The following is a 6,658-nucleotide window of genomic DNA, read 5'->3' as shown; positions in this document are numbered from 1 at the left end:
GCTGCCAAGATGAAAAAAGTTCTTACTGACACTGGAGCACCTAACATAAAACTGGCTTTGAGAAAAGCGTGGGCTTTTTAGGTTGAGACCAATCACCTTGAGTAATTGTCTCTGTGGAATTTTAAACTCAAATCATTTTCGAATTAAGGTGCTTTATGTTGTATCACCGACAATAAAACCTTCTTTAACCAATGGCGATTCTAAATTGAAAAAAATCAACAAATAGTTTCCAGTTTTGTTATTTAGATGTTTCATTTCATGTATTTTCAGTACACAGAACAACAGCGATATTAAAACATGCTTCTGTAGCTAAGTGACATGACATGAAAACCATTGTTACAAAGGAATGTTAGTAAATCACATTGGCTTTACTGAACATTCAGTGCCGTTTTATAAATGAAAGTATCCAGCTGTACTCAGGTTATTATATTATATTCCAAGTGACAGACGTTAACTAACCATGTGTCATGGCACATGGTCACTCCTCGTTAGAAACGCATTTGTCATACATGACTGTCACTGCTGGTGGCATGGTATTGGAACAAACTCATAATGAAATGGCATGGCCCTCAAAAAGGGCTCAGTCCATCCACCTCTACTGTACACTTATGCTGTGGTGAAAATTCAGAAACCATTTTAGCATAAAAGTGTAATTTTTGCCTTGATTTTCTATATATTAAAATTTATTATATAGGGAATAAATTCTTTTCGATGTAGTTCTTTGCTAGTTTGCTTCTTTAAGAAGATGCACATATACACCTGCTCACATCTGTTTGTCTGTCTGTGATTCGTATTTGCAATGCAACGAACCGCTTCTCTTCTATGCGGTTTTTGTTACTTTGCCTCCTTAAATAGATGCACATATACGTGGACAAGTAATACTCAGCTGCACACCCTCAGGAGCATCTTAGTACAGGTGCAAAATGTTTGGTTTTGGGGTTCTTTATTCTTGAAGCTATGACTGTCACATACACGCACAGACACATGCTTTTATTATTATTATATATAAGCAATGTTATTAATATTAATGCTTGCATAACAGAAAGGAACTGCAATAACTATTGGACAGACTTTTAAATAAATTGTAATCATTAGACATCTGTTAGAAAACAAAATTACAAAAATCTCTATTCATAACAGTCAATAGAACATACTTCTTTACAAACTGCTGAACGGCTCGGCATGGCCAAGCGTGTTAAGGCATGCGACTCGTAATCTGAGGGTCGCGGGTCATATCCCCGTCGCGCCAAACATACTCGCCCTTTCAACAGTTGGGGCATTATAATGTGACGGTCAATCCCACTATTCGTTGGTAAAAGAGTAGCCCAAGAGTTGGCGGTGGGTGATGATGACTAGCTTCCTTCCCTCTAGTCTTACATTGCTAAATTTGGGACGGCTAACACAGATAGTCCTCGAGTAGCTTTGTGCGAAATTCGAAAACAAACAAACAAAGTGCTGATATTTCATTTTCGGACAGACGGGTTTTGATGAGAACATTATTCAAACTGCCAAATATTCCATTATTACCTAAACAAACAAAATTTAAGATTTCACTTACATTTTATTCTTTAGTAAAATCTCTCATAAACAATGAGACATAATATTTTTTCCTGACTTACGATTCTGTCAGTAATCATATATCTAATACAAATACCAATACCAAAATAATTTTTCACGAGGTAAAAACTAAAGTAACTCTTGAAGAGTAAGATTTTTATTATCTAGAATATTGTCTCTCAATCATGTATTATTTAGAAACAAAAATTTTAAAAAGCAAACCTGTAAGAATGATGTGTGAAACTATTCTTAAACCAATACTGTTGCTCGAAATTGACTTACTAAATTTAATAAAGATTAGTACCTTAACGTGCACTCTATGGAATGTAATCTTGAAAATACAAGATAATTCACTGATATGTAACACTGAGAACACTTGCCCAGAGTTCATCTCCTACGAGGTAACTGTCCAAGTAGCTGACTACGTTTGGATGTTTCATTTCGCCTAGGACTAACAGTTCAGCAATTAAATCTTCTTTATATGGTTGCTGCGATAAATAAATCTTCTTAACAGCAACTGTCAACCCCGTTTCTCATTCTGTCGCTTTATATACAGCTGCTGAACCACTGAAATAATAAAAGAAATATCAATAGAATATGTAATATACTGGCATGTAAAGACACACCTAAATTCTAGTGATAAAATTATTGTGCTTTGAGAAAAACATACACAATATATTATCATATGTTTCTAATCTTTGTAAAATTGTTAAAATGAATGCTTATTTTATTATACAGAAATTAGAATATCATGCATAGTTAAATGTTTGTTATTATATGAAGAATACTATAAAGCATAGATAAAACATAAATAGTAGGTTATACTGACACAAGTAAGCACCACTCCGTCAAGTAACATTGATAACTTTTGAAAATGTGTTCTGCTGTTATAATCGAGATGTACTCGTCGTGTGATGAGTTCTGAAACTTTTCAACTAAGCCTACATGCATGAATTAATCAATTGAAGTAAATGTATTATTTTAAGCAAAATAATATCAACGACACTACTGATAATTTTGCTCTATAAATCTTGTAAATTTCTGTTTGTTTGTTTCTTTTTGAATTTCGCGCAAAGCTACACGAGGGTTAACTGCGCTAGCCGTCCATAATTTAGTGGTGTAAAACTAGAGGGAAAGCAACTAATCATTATCGCTCATCGCTAACTCTTGGGCTACTCTATTACGAATGAATACTTCAATTGATTGACACATTATTACACCCCTACAGCTGAAAGTTACTTTAGTTTTTACCTCGTGAAAAATTATTTTGGTATTGGTATTTGTATTAGATATATGATTACTGACAGAATCGTAAGTCAGGAAAAAATATTATGTCTCATTGTTTATGAGAGATTTTACTAAAGAATAAAATGTAAGTGAAATTTTAAATTTTGTTTGTTTAGGTAATAATGGAATATTTGGCAGTTTGAATAATGTTCTCACCAAAACCCGTCTGTCCGAAAATGAAATATCAGCACTTTGTTTGTTTGTTTTCGAATTTCGCACAAAGCTACTCGAGGACTATTTGTGTTAGCCGTCCCAAATTTAGCAATGTAAGACTAGAGGGAAGGCAGCTAGTCATCACCACCCACCGCCAACTCTTGGGCTACTCTTTTACCAACGAATAGTGGGATTGACCGTCACGTTATAACGCCCCAACTGTTGAAAGGGCGAGCTTGTTTGGCGCGACGGGGATATGACCCGCGACCATCAGATGACGAGTCGAGCGCCTTAACTACCTGACTATGCTAAGCCTACATGTGACTGAATAAACGTACTTTAAAAGTTCGCAGAGCAATGATGTATTTCTACACTGCTATTTTATTCTTCATAATTTGCCAAATACTCCTTTTACATCAAAATGCACAGTTATTTAGTTTCAAATGTTTAACACTTTCTGAACTATGCAAAGAGGAATACACCAATTGAACCAAAAGCTCAATTTCAGTTGGTGAGGGAGAATTATTACAAACAGGGAACGGTTTCCAAAGGATAAAGAGAGGGAATGAACACTACATACGAACGTCATGTAAGCAATTAAACATTGAGAATTAGCACATACAGGACATAGAAGGTGAGAAATGTGAAGAAGGTTAATCAGTGTTACACTCCCGAGTCACTGTAGTTTCAGGTTAATCAGAGTTACACTCCCTAGCCACTGTAGTTTCTGGGAGGAAAGAATGATTCAGATAAAAGAGAAGATATGTTAGAATTTTAAAAGTATGTGAAATAGTGCTGGCTAAAAAGTCAGCCCACCAATGTCCACAGGCTAAGAGGAAAAGAAAATAAATATATAAAAAATGGTCAAAAAAAGTTCAGGTGGAAAGTGTAAAGCAGTAAGACAATGAAGGACACCATTAACATTTTCAGTCCGAAAATAAAAATTTATTTATTTTCCATTTATAAAAATGGAACGTGTTGAACAAGGCATCTGATAATTGCTAACCGAAGAAACAGAAAATACTTAAACAAAAAGTCTAGTAAGAGACTGAACAATGCGAAGAACATTGAACTGCTAAGATGACAATCCAGAGATGAATGGCAGAAAACATTCCATTTATGGTGATAAATTTACATAGATGAAATGAACTGAATATCACAAGAAGCCTAATTTGCTCCCAAAGACCAGATAAAGCCAAGCATGAAGAATGAGGAAAAGATATGATCAATATTGCCATCAAAGGAAAGGAAACAGAGGTAGTTAAATAATTAATATAAACACAGATGAATCAGCCAACGAAAAAGTTGAATGGGAGAATCAACATACAGATATTTATTGACCAAGTCCTGACTAAAAGTGTTGATAGTCAGGGCAAGAGGATGAGAGACCAAAGACCAAAACAGAAGTAGTTTGAGGTCGAAGGATGTAGTGAAGCAATCGATGTAAAGAGTAACCAACTGAAAGCAAATCCACTGGAAGACAAGATGATTGAGAGATCTACTAATCGTGAAGTGCTCACATACGAGCCTGCTTAAAAGAACTTGTAGCAGCGAGTCTCAAAACATCTTGCTTCACATTTAAGTACCAAATATATGACAGTTACTTACAACTTGTTTGAAAATTCAAACTTAGTTTCCCATTGTATAGAGGTATTTGAAAGAGAGAGTAAAAAAATATTCATGTGAAATTTACAAAATTATCGGCTTAATATCACATTCTCAATCAGTTAGAAAGTTTTAAAAAAAGCTAGTGAATGTACAACAAAAATTAAACAAAATACCAACATGCGTTGAGTGGTATTGCTAAATAATTAGTGCTATTTTCAAAACATAACTTTTTATCTCTATTATTTTACTATTAACTACAAATTTACCTTTAAATCCCTAAATCTTTTTTGCAACTTTTCACAAAATGGTAAGTATTTATTCTTTGGATTCAATTTTCCGAACAACTGACAGAGAATTTCAAACCAAAAACTCAAGTACTAATAAGTGTACCTACCATATTCAAGCCACCACACTTTTCTATAAGTTTAAATATAGAAAAAGCTCCTGGTGTACATGTTACATTTAAAGTTACTTACCTTTGTCCAATTTCTTTTATAATAGTATATTTTTCGTAAGGATCGCCCACAGAAGCAATACTTTTAATTTTTCCATTTCTTCTTCTTCTGTCATTTTATTGTTCTTTGAGAAAATACAAAACAAGAATTACTACACCACACAAATACGTGTTTATCAACAAATATTATTTATAATGTAATGATTGTTGTGTAGAACATTCGACTTTACACTATTAAAGTTATGAACGAAGTTAAATCTCTTACTTAGACCAAGAATCAATCCCTCATGTTTTTATTATAAATAGCACCTCTTGCATTGTTTTTGCTGTTGGTGAAACGTAAGTTCACTTTATCACTCTAAAAAAAAGATTGTATACAATAATCGATAAATAATTTCACATATAATTAATGTAATTGGGTTCAAATGAAAGTGTTTTTGTTTTTATGTAGTCTTGTTTAACTGACTAAGGAATTCTCAATAAAAATACTACATTAGACGATTTAAGTTAAAATCTCACCAATAATTCATGAAGGAGTAGCTGACATGATCAAAGAACTATCGCAACTGTAAATACTTCACAGTAAAATAAAAGGTTACTGAAGCCAACTGAATATATCTCTCCTTCAGGGCAACCTTGGCTGCATTTTTTATAGTCAGGATATCTGACAACAGAAAGCAGATTGAAAGTTGTTAAGTAACCAGATGTGTAATTTTCGTAACATGGTGAATAAATCATTAGTTTCATACACGTATTGACAATACAGATACACCTTATTGTAGAAATCTGTAGAACCAACAACTGCTATTACACATATGTAAGTACACAGCAACTGTGAAAATTGACACAAAAGATCAGCTTTGTTAATTACTAATTACACATTATGTTTAAAGATGCAGTTAATTAATGACGGATTCAATCTATTAAAGACACGCAGTATCATCTTTGTTGCTCTAATCCACATATTTTTAGCAGTCAAATACTTCTGACATCAGATAATTACGCTAATTTTAAAAAAAAGTATAAAAAAGTTTCATTAAATCTCATAACTTACCCAAAATCTTTGTTCATGACAGAGATGACTGCTGTTCTCAATCTCCAGCCGACATTATTTGTTTCATTGGATATTTTATACATATTGAATAGAATGTCGAAAAGAAGTGTTGCTGTAATAAGTGACGATATTGCCGACTGGAGAAATCTAACGACACTGTGTTTAGAATACCCTGATCCTGTTAATCTGAAAAAATTACGGCTAGCACCGTCACCATGTAGCGAAGAAAGAGTAGATATATCTTTTGGAGTGGAAGAAAGTTATCTGTCCACCGTGAATAAATAAAAATTATTCGGCTGATATCCAGAAGGTAATTAGAAACCGCAGCAACAACCAGCGTGATTATTAACAATAAAATACTGTTCTTCACAAACAAATTAGAAGGAAATCTTTTAAAGAGGGAAAACATATCTCTGGACGTTATTTTGCAGTGTTTTTATTCATTTTTGTATTTAAATTAACGCCCCCGCTAGTACAGCGGTATGTCTCCGGATTTACAACGTTAAAATCAGGGGTTCGATTCCCTTCGGTGGGCTGAGCAGATA

General features: G+C 33.7%; 1 long non-coding RNA gene across 1 annotated transcript; it reads right to left on the bottom strand.

The window, feature by feature from the left end:
• Positions 1 to 1,943: 1,943 nt before the first annotated feature.
• LOC143248291 (uncharacterized) lies at positions 1,944 to 6,426 on the bottom strand. Its single transcript, XR_013026878.1, has 4 exons — positions 6,114 to 6,426; positions 5,579 to 5,723; positions 5,082 to 5,184; positions 1,944 to 2,124 (listed from the first exon to the last, which is right to left on the bottom strand). It is a non-coding gene; the product is annotated as an uncharacterized LOC143248291 (long non-coding RNA).
• Between the last annotated feature and the right edge of the window lie 232 nt (positions 6,427 to 6,658).

This window comes from Tachypleus tridentatus, chromosome 4, assembly GCF_004210375.1.
Source record: "Tachypleus tridentatus isolate NWPU-2018 chromosome 4, ASM421037v1, whole genome shotgun sequence".
In the NCBI taxonomy this organism is placed as follows: domain Eukaryota; kingdom Metazoa; phylum Arthropoda; class Merostomata; order Xiphosura; family Limulidae; genus Tachypleus; species Tachypleus tridentatus.
The sequence above is the reverse complement of the archived record's forward strand: the minus strand, read 5'-3'. Positions and strand labels throughout refer to the sequence as shown.